At 40.4% G+C, this 13,904-nt stretch overlaps 1 protein-coding gene across 6 annotated transcripts in view; it reads right to left on the bottom strand.

The window, feature by feature from the left end:
- Positions 1–13,904, bottom strand: part of ncoa1 (nuclear receptor coactivator 1) — a 209,857-nt gene that overhangs the window by 146,352 nt on the left and 49,601 nt on the right. For 5 of the 6 annotated variants that reach the window (XM_060914223.1, XM_060914222.1, XM_060914227.1 and 2 more), the window contains exon 2: positions 4,665–4,833. The exons of the other annotated variant lie outside the window; for it this stretch is intronic. The gene's annotated coding sequence lies outside the window, so the exon portion shown is untranslated. The remainder of the gene's footprint in view (positions 1–4,664; positions 4,834–13,904) is intronic. 6 annotated transcript variants of the gene reach the window in all.

Raw genomic sequence — 13,904 nt, 5'->3', positions numbered from 1 at the left:
CAGCCGCGTTTGTAGTGGAAAAGCGGCAATATATGCTACTGCACAACATGCAATCTTTCTCAAAACGATCTTTTCTCCGTGAAAACATCCCAGCAACACCACGTGACAATGTGTCTGATCATCAAATACGTTATAATTACTCTAAAAATATTCCAATCATCGTAGATACACCGCCAGACGGTGCAAAAACAATCCGAATTGGCGTTTTCCAGACTGAGGCGCCATGTTGTTTAATTGTTTACTTGTCGCGGCTGCTCTCGCGAGATTTGACATGGGTTACATACAAGGTCAGCTGACTTGTAGAGCGAGATTTCTCGAGACTGAATGACCTTTCACCCACCGGCGCGGGAGCTTTTGACAGAAGTAGTTCGCGAGTTGTTTTTGTTGACACTTGGGCATTTAAAGATGTCATCCCGCGGCACGAAGCGGAAGAAAGCCAAAGACTGTCCGGGGCAGAAGAAGATTACTTCTTTCTTTTTCAATGCTGACAGACAATTTGTTACAATTTCCCTCTCAGATAGCCTCAGAATGTCCCATTGGAGCCTCAATGTTTCAAAGGCTTCGCACGACGGAGGGGGGGGACGGACAACCGACACCATCCCCCCCCCGCTTTGTTCCCTCGCCATGGTGAGCGCCCTCATACTAGATTTTTCTAGAAAAAACCCTGATATGGTTTACGACATTACATGGTTGTCAAGACAACATGACGTCACACGTCGGAGCGCAAATATCCAATGGGAGAGTTTTCTGCTGCGCATGTGCACAAGCATTTCTGTGTTCGCCGGGAAAGAGAACGATGCGTTGAACACCTGAAAGACTCCCAAAACTTCATTAGATATTCTTCACGCATATTTACAAGAGAAAAACACACCAATGGACATCGAAAAACTGAAAGAGTGGTGTTTTTTTATTATTATTATTATTAGTCGTAGTAGTAGTAGTATTAATAATAATAATATTGGCTGGCTTTTATGCACGGTCTATCAGATATATTCCATTCAGCTACTCGTCTCCGACTCATTTTTCAACACGGGAAGATAAACTTCATATCTTCAAGCCAACGGGTGATTTTCTTTTTATTATATCGACACAAAGTTCCCAAATTTATCAAAAAACAATGCACGGATTTCCTCACGAGTGACACACACAGATTTGTCTCACGTTTTTGGTTCTCCAGGTCCCACATGGAGCTTGTATGAAAAATACGAGTGGTGGGTTTCCCAGGAAAATGTTCGCGTCCGTTTAATATATAATCTCTTACACTGTCAGTATTTAGCACTATCGTTATAAAGTTAAGGAGAGAGAGTGGCTGTACGGAAAAGCAGTGCACTGCACCACTTCAATAAAATGCGTTTTTATTAGTATTTTGGAGAAAGTCGTACACCGTGACTAACGGTGAAATCGGGACACCGTAACAAGAACGTGCCAAAACACTCAGCTATGCAGCCGTTTCCTGCAACGACAGCCAAATGTTGATTTGAAAACATGGTGCTCCATTTCCATTTAAATAAACACGCTTTATTAGCATCCACAGAATCAATCATTAAAGTGTATATTCTGGACCAATTTCATGTTTTTTGTTTTTTATATGAAAGAATGTCCCTTTACACACTCATCCAGAAGGGTAATTTTGCACAAGGCCATCTGTCTACAGCAGAAAAAAAAAATAAAACGCATCTGGAAAAATCCCAAGGGAGTCTGGAGCCAGATTCGTGACGTCACCTGCGGAAGCGCCAGCAGGCTGCGAGAGCTTTGCACGGTTTCAGTGAACAGCCTGTGTAGACCAAGCGCTCCCATTTCTCTCTCACTGTCCCGTCTTTTGGGAAACGATGAGTACTAATCCCATCAAGATTGGTGTTGCTACACCCTCCTACGATACGTCTGTTAACCATTTTAATAATTACGCGGTAACATTGAAGAAATTTGCAGAAAACCACCAGGTCGTTTTCTCATAAACAAACCAGCGCTGACGTAGGATTCAGAGGGAGGCGTCCCGCACGCGACGTCACGAAAATCAATGTTTGTTGGGAAATCCAAATGCCGAGTTTTTTCAGAAGCGGACCAATTCGCCTCAAATGGCTCGATTTCAACTGAATTTTTCTGGTATTGCGCAAGGTACAAAAATTGCATAAAATGCAAAATGTTACAGATATTTGACCAAAGTTTAATATAAAATAGGAGAATTACATTGATCTTGCTCCTGAATTTCCACTCATCCTGAAACGCTCAAACCAACCTCTCGAACACTAACTACCGTGCCACAAGTCACCCAGATCACACTTCCTCTTCATCCTGATGTTGGACGTGAACATTAACCGAACCTCTTGACCTTATTCTGCTGCGACATGATTGCCTGATTAGATAACTGCATGAATGTGCAGGTGTTCCTATTAAAGTGCATGTGTACACACTGTAAAGGGTCACCTTCTGTGCTATATGTTATGAGAACACAAAGCGTAGCACTGCTGATAATGCTCGAGGGGAACACACGCAACAGCCAAAGTTGCATAATTGGCATGATTAGTCCTACATTATGGTGGAATTCATATTTCACAGTGATCCGCCTCGGGCTCAGTGAATATCGGTGATTGTTATACATACAGGACACGGTTTCCATGGAATAAAAACGTGTTCTATTCCCTTCTAGTGGGTTTATTGATGGCATCATATCGCTTAGGCCATCCTTAAAAAAAATCCGTTTCCTGTCCACCGGGTGAGCAAAAAAATTTTCAGTCGGGAGGGAGGGATTTTTTTTTTATGGATGGATAAGAAATCGCAATGCTGTGTTTGCTTTTTCTTTCAGTACTTTTTTATTACAAAAGCCGACACATTTAATAAAATGACAGTTTAATCAACTGAAACTTGTACAAAAACTTTAAGTTAGCATTTTAAATGCTGACTGCAACATTTGCAAAACTTTCACAAAGGTACTTAAAATGTCCGACACGCGGACTTTTTGTAGTTCTAAATCGAGCGTTAGGCCGAGTTCGGATGAAATTACACGATTAAAATGATCACTGAATGATTTGTTTTTCTGAATCTTTACTATTTTGTTGTTCGCTAGAATACCATTTTGCGATTTCACACTTAAGCAAATGTTTGAAAACTCCGGATCTCCTTCCTTCATGGTGGCTGCCGTTTTTTTGTGCCGCACGGCGCATGCGCAGAGCTGATTCACAGGGCTTTCCACAAGCGCCGGCTGCCGGCCATACAGCCGACTACACAATTAAGTCCAGCCGGCTACTTTAATGACTATTTTTGCAGCCCACAGGCTCTAAATATTAATTTTCGATTTTAATAAAATTAAATGTTTATCTAACGGACTGACAATAATGTCAAACTGAACCGCACTCATTTAAGTTGTGATTCGCGCTGTTTGTACCGATAATAACCACAAATTCCCCGCAGACTTCGTTGATCAAGGGAGAGTAACTCATCCGCGGCCCCGACATGCGGTGTGTGCGCGCGCACACTCGGCGGAGGCAGTAGTGTGTCGGCGGGAACAGAAGCAGAGATGACGCTTATTTTGTCTCCGGTAAACCAGTCTTCTCTTGTTCAATTACGTGCTGGCATCAAAAGACACCGTTGGTTGTAAATGAAGCCAAACTGAGTGGTTGGAGTGTATTTTCATACACAAATGGAGAAATGTTGGCTGAGTGTGTAATTGTGTCGCCCCACTGCAGACCGTTGTCGTTGTTAATTCATAGCATGCTCAGCTGCGTGAATGTGTCATGCACCGAAAATAAGAGATTTACAAGCCAGGAACGCCTCATGATGCAATACGCAAGAAAAGAAAGAAGATTTACTGCCATTTTACTTTGTATTTGAGTAAAGTGAATAAATAAATGGTCTGTGGAAAATACATTTAATCCTGGGAACTGCGTGCACAGGAGTTTATTTTGTGTTTACTCCCCCCCCCCTGCCGTGCCAGCCTCTGGGGGAATCGCTGAGCGTAGCTGTCAGTCAAACACAAGTTAGCCAATGGGAATGTGTTCCTGGACAGCCCACCCACACGGGAAGTTTGTGCCAAAACTGCAAGCAAAAAGTCAGGGAGCGCAAACGAGAAAGCTGGAATCGCAACCAAAATAAATTACGTCAAACAAAACCGAGAAAGACGCGGAACAAAAATAAAAGGTTTCTGAAGAGTAATAGACTGATATTTTGCACGATTACACGAATAATTTGTTTGCCAGTCTAAAAAAATTGACTTTTTTTTGTATTTTGTCGTTTTTGTTTGATATTTCAAAAGTATTGTATGAACATTTTGGCACAAAATTGATTCCATAGCTAGCAGCTATTCCTGGAAACCAGTGCGGAGGCCGAGTCATGGAAGTACAAATCTCACTCGCGCAAAGGTGTCGTACGAAAGGTTCCATGACTTCGCAGAGCAAATTCATCCGACTGCTGCCTCACGGTAACTTCTATCTGCAGTTTTAAACCGACCCTGAACGGCCAGTGTAAAAATATACACAGTCTGCCCCTTGGGAGCGCTGTGGCCCTCTACAGACATGAGCCAATGTAACCCTACACTCGTCAAGCACATTACACACACCTGAAAACATCACCGGCCGATTTGGCGCTACTTAAAGTTTGCCCGAGCTGAGCTTGAGATCCGTCGACAACGCAAACAGATGTCGGCTTGCGGCCCGATACTGTGAACTTACGTGCTCATGGAGAGAAAGTCTGTTCTCTGCGGTCCACGGCACTGGCCTCGTGTGACGGTGACAGACGAACAGAGACGTGAAGCAGAGGGGGCTACAGTGCCATGCCCTCAATGTCATGCAGCACCATCCCACTGCGGCTGCCGGAAAACAATGGCACACTCAACACAACCTGCGGAAGAGACAAAGAAAGGGTTTATACTATTTGAAATGAAACGGCGACAGATAAAGGAGGATTAGAACGCTCATGAACATGTTTTAAGATCCTGCTTAGCCGTTGTGCTCTGTTTGGATCAAAATGATCCGTTTGAGTGAAAATAAAAATTGGATATGCATATATTTATATTTTCTCCATTGTGAAATCTACTTTTTAACAATTTCTCTAATTAGCTTTCAAAAAAGAAAAAGAAAAAAAGCATGAATAGAGCGGCGGCTACAATTAACGACACCTTAACAATCTTTGGGCCGTTGCAAAAGTATTACTTAGTGCAGCCTTTCTCAACCTGTCTGGCTTCGTTAGGCGTGCCGTCAAAAAATTATATACTCTAACACTGAAATAAATAAAATGAATTAAAATTCCAAAAAACGATAGTTACACTAATGCAGATCATCGCCGCCTCATGCATCATCAAAATTTGTCTCATGGCCCCCTTTCCCACATCACAACGTCACTGCCGGGGTCAGCGTATGGTCAGCGTGACTGCGTATATTTTATATGGGGGTGCCTTGAGAATGTGCATAGTTCTGAAGGGTGCCGTGACTGGAAAAAGGTTGAGAAACGCTGACTTAGTGCATCAGATCATGTGACACCGTTCTACAATTATCGACACCCAGATGATTACTTATTTAAAAAAAAAAAAAGTATGTGGTATTAAATTTAAAAAAAAAGTTATTTAAAATTTGTTTTACATAGACTTGTATTTAGTACAAAAATATCTTTTATATAAATATATCGATGTCGGTGTTTACGTAAATGAGGAAGTAACTCTAATGTTTGTGAACAAATGAACTGATCATGTCAGAAAATCTTTTTGTTCCACTTTAAGTATTTCCATACATCACATTTTGTTAATCATTCGTCGTCGTTTGTATTCATTTCCAGTTTTGTAGTTTTGGGCAATTCCATGTAAATGTCAACCTCACCATGCAAAAATAAAGCAACATGTAATACATCAAAACCACTCCCAGAGATATCACCTAGGCCTGTATTTTACAGATGTGAATAAGTTGAACCAATTTGTAACCAACCTAATATGTCACTGTCAGTCTTTCTTTCTTATAATGTAAAACCCAAGCTAAAATCAACTTTGATCATGTACAATTCTATATTATTGCCACAAGCCACAGAAATGTATGCTAAAATCCACAAAACAGCAAAACAATAGCCATCCTAAATATTATTTAAGAACTTTGATAGCTTTAGCTGATATTTAGAGAGTTTTTCAAAGGGTTATGGTGGTTAAATTGCTGATTTTCTAAACATACGCCATGTCTATTTCAGACGCGTCACATCCATAACGGAATTATGTCACATCCATAACGCTGATTTTTTCTTCCTAGATTCTGCTTGAAATAGAAAATATTTTAAACAAAGGCTTTTTTTATTTTCAGCTAAGACTCCTTTATTAAATGCATGCCTGCATTTGGATATTATGTTTGCAATTTCACAGAGTTTGATGAATATGTGTAGTCACCCTGGAAATGGGGTATTTTTTCCGTCACATCCATAACGCATGTCTTTTTTGGCATTTTCTAGAGTTCTAAATGTACTATGGGAATTCTTTTTTTCCCATGACTTCTCCAATATGAGAGGTCTTAAAAATATACAACAAATTTTAAAATACTGGAAAGGAATAAAAATTAACTAGGTCAGTTGTTGCCATTTTGAGTCCAAATGTCACATCCATAACGCTGGAATTGCTCTTTAACAAGAAATGTCAAAAGGCAACTGATATTGGCTGGGCTCACGCTAGCCGCTCGCACGTCCGCAAATTGTGAAGTTTTATTCCGATTTGCGAAAAGAAATCATCTGTATTCGCATTTATGTTAAAGTCATTTAAAGTTTAAGCAAAAGCCATCAAACAATTGCGATTTCTCAAGATAAACAGTACCTTTCGTGTCCATCGTCGATGTTGTGATTTATAACCAACGCCCCCCGAGTTTTGAAGCTTCTTATTGGTTGACCACAAATTACGTCTTCCAATAGCATCGGACCTTGCATATAAAATGATCAATTTCCGAGTTGCGCTGATAATGTCGGCAATTCTCGCTCATTAGTGAACAAGATTATAGCGAGGTTTGTTTAAAATAAATTATCCGACTTTACGTATGACAAATTTATCTAAAAAGTGAGATAACATACTGTATTAGAATATTCTGTTAGCTTTCTCAGTTAGGGATAAAAACACGATATAACCATTCTAAAGACGTATTTTCTACATAATATCAACCCTGACAGAACTTTGGAAGAACTCGCAGATGAACCAGGATATATCGACCAAGTGCACCTTGTTTTCAGAGCGGTTTGCCGCACATGGTTCAAAGTTTTGACTGCAAGTGTTTCATTTGAGAAATTAATGGTGAATATCGTTATATTTGGGTTGAGATTAATTTATAAGGAACAACCATTGATTTTAACTCCCCGAGCTCCCTTCATCCTACCCATAAAGACACCCCCCCAAACACACACACACACACAATCCCAATCACACACACATCTCAATCATGAACACACACACACACACACACACACACACACGGATCCCAATTATACACACACACATACACACACAATCCCAATCACACACATCTCAATCATGAACACACACACACACACACACACACACACACACAATCCCAATTATACACACACACACACACAATCCCAATTATACACACACACACACACACACACAAAATCCCAACCCCACACATACACACATCTCAATCATGAACACACACACACACACACACGGATCCCAATTATACACACACACATACACACACAATCCCAATCACACACATCTCAATCATGAACACACACACACACACACACACACACAATCCCAATTATACACACACACACACACACACACACACAAAATCCCAACCCCACACATACACACATCTCAATCATGAACACACACACACACACACGGATCCCAATTATACACACACACACATACACACACAATCCCAATCACACACATCTCAATCATGAACACACACACACACACACACACACACACACACACACGGATCCCAATTATACACACACACATACACACACAATCCCAATCACACACATCTCAATCATGAACACACACACACACACACACACACACACACACACACACACACACACACACAATCCCAATTATACACACACACACACACAATCCCAATTATACACACACACACACACACACACACACACACACACAAAATCCCAACCCCACACATACACACATCTCAATCATGAACACACACACACACACACACACGGATCCCAATTATACACACACACACATACACACACAATCCCAATCACACACATCTCAATCATGAACACACACACACACACACACACACACACAATCCCAATTATATACACACACACACACACACACACAATCCCAATTATACACACACACACACACACACACACACACACAAAATCCCAACCCCACACATACACACATCTCAATCATGAACACACACACACACACACGGATCCCAATTATACACACACACACATACACACACAATCCCAATCACACACATCTCAATCATGAACACACACACACACACACACACACACACACACACACACACACACACAATCCCAATTATATACACACACACACACAATCCCAATTATATATACACACACACACACACACACACACAATCCCAATTATACACACACACATACACACACACAATCCCAACCACACACATACACACAATCCCAACCACACACATACACACATCTCAATCATGAACACACACACACACAAAATCCCAATTATATACACACACACACACACACAATCCCAATCACACACATCTCAATCATGAACACACACACACACACGGATCCCAATTATACACACGCACATACCCACACAATCCCAATCACACACATACACACATCTCAATCATGAACACACACACACACAAAATCCCAATTATACACACAATCCCAACCACACATATACACTCATCTCAATAATGAAAACACACACACGAGGCAATACCAGTGGTTGAGATGTTAAAATAGAATTTTGAAAAAAATAAAATAAAAAATGAAATTAATATATTAGCAAGGCCAGCCACTGATGTTGGCCAGGCCAACTTGGCCAGTTCAAATTTATACATGACCTTGGGTTACCATGGACCTCTAAATGGCCTCTAACTCCCAAACCATGGCAGACGAAGCTCAAGTTTGTATGAGCAGTTAATATGAAATCAGCATTTTCCTGAACATAGCATACATGACCTCGGGGGACCTTGAAAGGTCAGACTCGAGGTCGCTCAACTTGAATTGCCGAGAACTCCCAAACCATTCATTGCATATATACAGTTGATGAAATGATCAAAATAAGAGGATTCAAGAATAAGTAAGCATGCTATGGACATAAATCAAGAACATAGAAAGACAAAGGCAGGAAACAAGCTTGCAAACACTATTGAAACACCAACAAACTACAATAACGATTCATTTCTCAATATTATGTCAGTGCAAGAAACATTCAGAAGTATAACATATCTTGCTAAAAAAAAATTACTTTGCTAAAAAGAAAATTGTTCTTTTAGCATTTCTTGCTAAGCGAAATTGCAAATTGCTAAAGAAAAATTTGAGCCTTTAGCACTTTTTGCTAAAACAATTTGGGTCCTACAGTGAGCACAGATTGTAACCGCATGAAAATCCAGGTCAAAAAGTCACAAGTCATTCCTTGAACCAAAATATAAACCGTCTACTGATACTGTAATACACAAGCATATATATATATATATATATATATATATATATATATATATATATATATATATATATATAAAATCTCATTATCTGTAGCCGCTTTATCCTGTTCTACAGGGTCGCAGGCAAGCTGGAGCCTATCCCAGCTGACTACGGGTGAAAGGCGGGGTACACCCTGGACAAGTCGCCAGGTCATCACAGGGCTGACACATAGACACAGACAACCATTCACACTCACATTCACACCTACGGTCAATTTAGAGTCGCCAGTTAACCTAACCTGCATGTCTTTGGACTGTGGGGGAAACCGGAGCACCTGGAGGAAACCCACGCGGACACGGGGAGAACATGCAAACTCCACACAGAAAGGCCCTCGCCGGCCACAGGGCTCAAACCTTTTTGCTGTGAGGCGAGAGCGCTAACCACTACACCACCGTGCCGCCCCGGCTTTGTGGCATACGAACTGTAATTGCCATGAGACCCAGGAATGACTGTTGAATTTCTATTTCAGATGGACTGTGGAGAGCTAACGATTGGCTGTTAGAAACTGCGAAATTTGTTTTTGGCTGGGGGGGCTTCGCCCTCTTGGTCCCCCCCCACCACATGGGGCCTAAGCGGCCCCCATGACCCCCAGCCTAATCTGTTACTTTTCACATTTCATCTGTTGGTTTTCCATACTAATGAAAACCCTGTACATGTGACAACAATCTCCCGTATTCTCCATATGTCTGGACTATGAGGTCGGGTCAAAGAAAAACATCCAGGCCTGGCTAAATTTTGCCAAAAAAAAAAAAATAAACTCTCCCAAAAGCGTGTGGGAAAATGTATTATGGTCTGATGAAACCAAGGTTGAACTTTTTGGCCACAATTCCAAAAGGTATGTTTGGTGCAAAAACAACACTGCACATCACCAAAAGAACCCCATCCCCACGGTGAAGCACGGTGGTGGCAGCATCATGTTTTGGGGTTGGTTTTCTTCAGCTGGAACAGGGGCTTTAGTCAAGGTGGAGGGAATTATGAAGAGTTCGAAATACCAGTCAATTTTGGCCCAAAACCTTCAGGTGTCTGCTAGAAAGCTGAAGATGAAGAGGAATTTCATCTTTCAGCATGACAATGACCCTAAAAAAATGTTTTGGAACGGCCCAGCCAGAGCCCAGACCTAAATCCAATTAAAAATCTGTGGGGTGACCTGAAGAGGGCTGTGCACAAGAGATGCCTCGCAATCTGACAGATCTGGAACACTTTTACAAGGAAGAGTGGGCAAATATTGCCACGTCTAGATGTGGCAGGCTGATAGACTCCGACCCAAAAAGACCGAATGCTGTAATTAAATCAAAAGCTGCTTCAACAAAGTATTAGTTTAAGAGTGTGCACACTTACGCAACCAGCTTATTGTACGTTTATGTTTTTCTCCCAAACATATTTGTTTTTCAATTGAACTGTACAGGTTATAGGTCACTTTAAAGGTGGGAAAAGTTTTGAAATTATTTATGGTGGTCTCATTTTTTTTTTACATCAGAAAAACCTACACTTTTTATATAGTTTGTTCAATTACAGGAATTTTTAAAAGTGAAACAGGGTTCCCTTTTGCATGCATCTCAGTCAGAAGGAAATTAAAACCCACAAGTGAAAAAGGTTATTCAACATTTAAACACAAGCCTCATCACTGGCTGCATCTGAATACAGATATTATCTTATTATGTGTCATGTAAAAACCAATCCATCATAATCTGTCGGGTGTCCAAAAGCACTTACACTACTGTTCAAAAGTTTGGGGTCACTTTGAAATGTCCTTATTTTTGAAAGAAAAGCACTGTTCTTTTCAATGAAGATCACTTTAAACTAATCAGAAATGCACTCTATACATTGCTAATGTGGTAAATGACTATTCTAGCTGCAAATGTCTGGTTTTTGGTGCAATATCTCCATAGGTGTATAGAGGCCCATTTCCAGCAACTCTCACTCCAGTGTTCTAATGGTACAATGTGTTTGCTCGGGCCATCCTTAAAAAAAAAATCCGTTTCCTGTCCACCGGGTGGGCAAAAAAAATTTCAGTCAGGAGGGAGGGATTTTTTTTTTTTTTTTTAATATGGATGGATAAGAAATCGCAATGCTGTGTTTGCTTTTTCTTTCAGTACTTTTTTATTACAAAAGCAGACACATTTAATAAAATATGACGGTTTAATCAACTGAAACTTGTACAAAAACTAAGTTAGCATTTTAAATACTGACTGCAACATTTGCAAAACTTTCACAAAGGTACTTAAAATGTCCGACACACGGACTTTCTGTAGTTCTAAATCGAGCGTTAGGCCGAGTTCGGATGAAATTACACTATTAAAATGATCACTGAATGATTTGTTTTTCTGAATCTTTACTATTTTGTTGTTCGCTAGAATACCATTTTGCGATTTCACACTTAAGCAAATGTTTGAAAACTCCGGATCTCCTTCCTTCACGGTGGCTGCCGTTTTTTTTGTGCCGCACGGCGCATGCGCAGAGCTGATTCACAGGGCTTTCCACAAGCGCCGGCTGCCGGCCATACAGCCGACTACACAATTAAGTCCAGCCGGCTACTTTAATGACTATTATTGTAGCCCACAGGCTCTAAATATTAATTTTCGATTTTAATAAAATTAAATGTTTATCTAACGGACTGACAATAATTTCAAACTGAACCGTTGATCAAGGGAGAGTAACTCATCCGCGCCCCGACATGCGGAGGCAGTAGTGTGCTAAGTGGGCTAAGCCCCACTGCAGACCGCTGTCGTTGTTAATTCATAGCATGCTCAGCTGCGTGAATGTGTCATGCACCGAAAATAAGAGATTTACAAGCCAGGAACGCCTCATGATGCAATAAGAAAGATTTACTGCCATTTTACCTTGTATTTGAGTAAAGTGAATAAATAAATGGTCTGTGGAAAATACATTTAATCCTGGGAACTGCGTGCACAGGAGTTTATTTTGTGTTTACTCCCCCCCGGCTGGCTGCTTATTTGTCACGGCTGGCTAGTATGAGCCTTAGTGGAAAGCCCTGGGAATGCGGAAATGTCAAGTTCGATTTTAGATTTACGAACCCGAGAAAAATGTCGAAAAACCGGCGTTAAAAAAAAAAAAATTTCAACTGCACAAACGGCACTCACCCGGCCGGTGGACCGGAAACAGAACATTTTTTAATAATGGCCCCATTGCCTCAGAAGGCTAATGGATGATTAGAAAACCCTTGTACAATCATGTTAGCGCAGCTGAAAACAGTTGAGCTCTTTAGAGAAGCTATAAAACTGACCTTCCTTTGAGCAGATTGAGTTTCTGGAGCATCACATTTGTGGGGTCGATTAAATGCTCAAAATGGCCAGAAAAATGTCTCGACTATATTTTCTATTCATTTTACAACTTATGGTGGGAAATAAAAGTGTGACTTTTCATGGAAAACACAAAATTGTCTGGGTGACCCCAAACTTTTGAACGGTAGTGTATGAGTGTGATGGTCGGGGTTAGCAGTGTGTGTAATTGTGATACGCGACGTATCCCAGAAATCCCACCAAAAATGATTACAAAATGTAAATATTACTCAAGTGAAAACATCCAAATGATTCTAAATGAAGTTATGTAGCGTACCTCAGTGTGCTTCATAACAAAGTACAAATAATCAAGAATGAAATTTGCTGCCAACTATGTTTTGTTTTTTTTTTGGATGGTTAGTTGTTACCACCTTATTCATTCTGGGAAGCTCGGACTGATCCAGAGAGGAAAGTGTGTGCTGCATTGTGTTTTGTCTCGTTTCAGACACAAAACTGATGTCAGTGATAGACATGTAACGATATATCGTGCGATGATGATATGCGATACGAATTCATGACAATTCAAATCAATGAAATTTAAAAAAAAAAAAAAAAAATCACCACAATTATTAGGCTGCATAATTAATCTATTCATTTTTTTCTAGCTGTTACTGCATTGGTTCAGCAGCAGACGACTGTCTGTCTAATAACATACAGTAAAATAGCAGGAATGCATGTGACTTCACCCAAGGTGGAAGTAATACAGCTTTAATGCCATGACAAATAGATTAAACAAGAAACTGGTGCTCTTGTTTTACAGACCTAAAAGAGGAGAAGAAATGGAGGTAGTAGTTTTGTGTTTACGCTGACTATAGCCTTCACAAATATTCATAAAAAAAGTTTATTTAAAGCTAGACTGCCTTTCAGATTTTTCAAGTGTAGGTCATAAAAAGAATGTTCCCCGACACCCGGTTGTTT

The sequence above is a fragment of the Neoarius graeffei genome, chromosome 2, assembly GCF_027579695.1.
Source record: "Neoarius graeffei isolate fNeoGra1 chromosome 2, fNeoGra1.pri, whole genome shotgun sequence".
In the NCBI taxonomy this organism is placed as follows: Eukaryota; Metazoa; Chordata; class Actinopteri; order Siluriformes; family Ariidae; genus Neoarius; species Neoarius graeffei.
The sequence above is the reverse complement of the archived record's forward strand: the minus strand, read 5'-3'. Positions and strand labels throughout refer to the sequence as shown.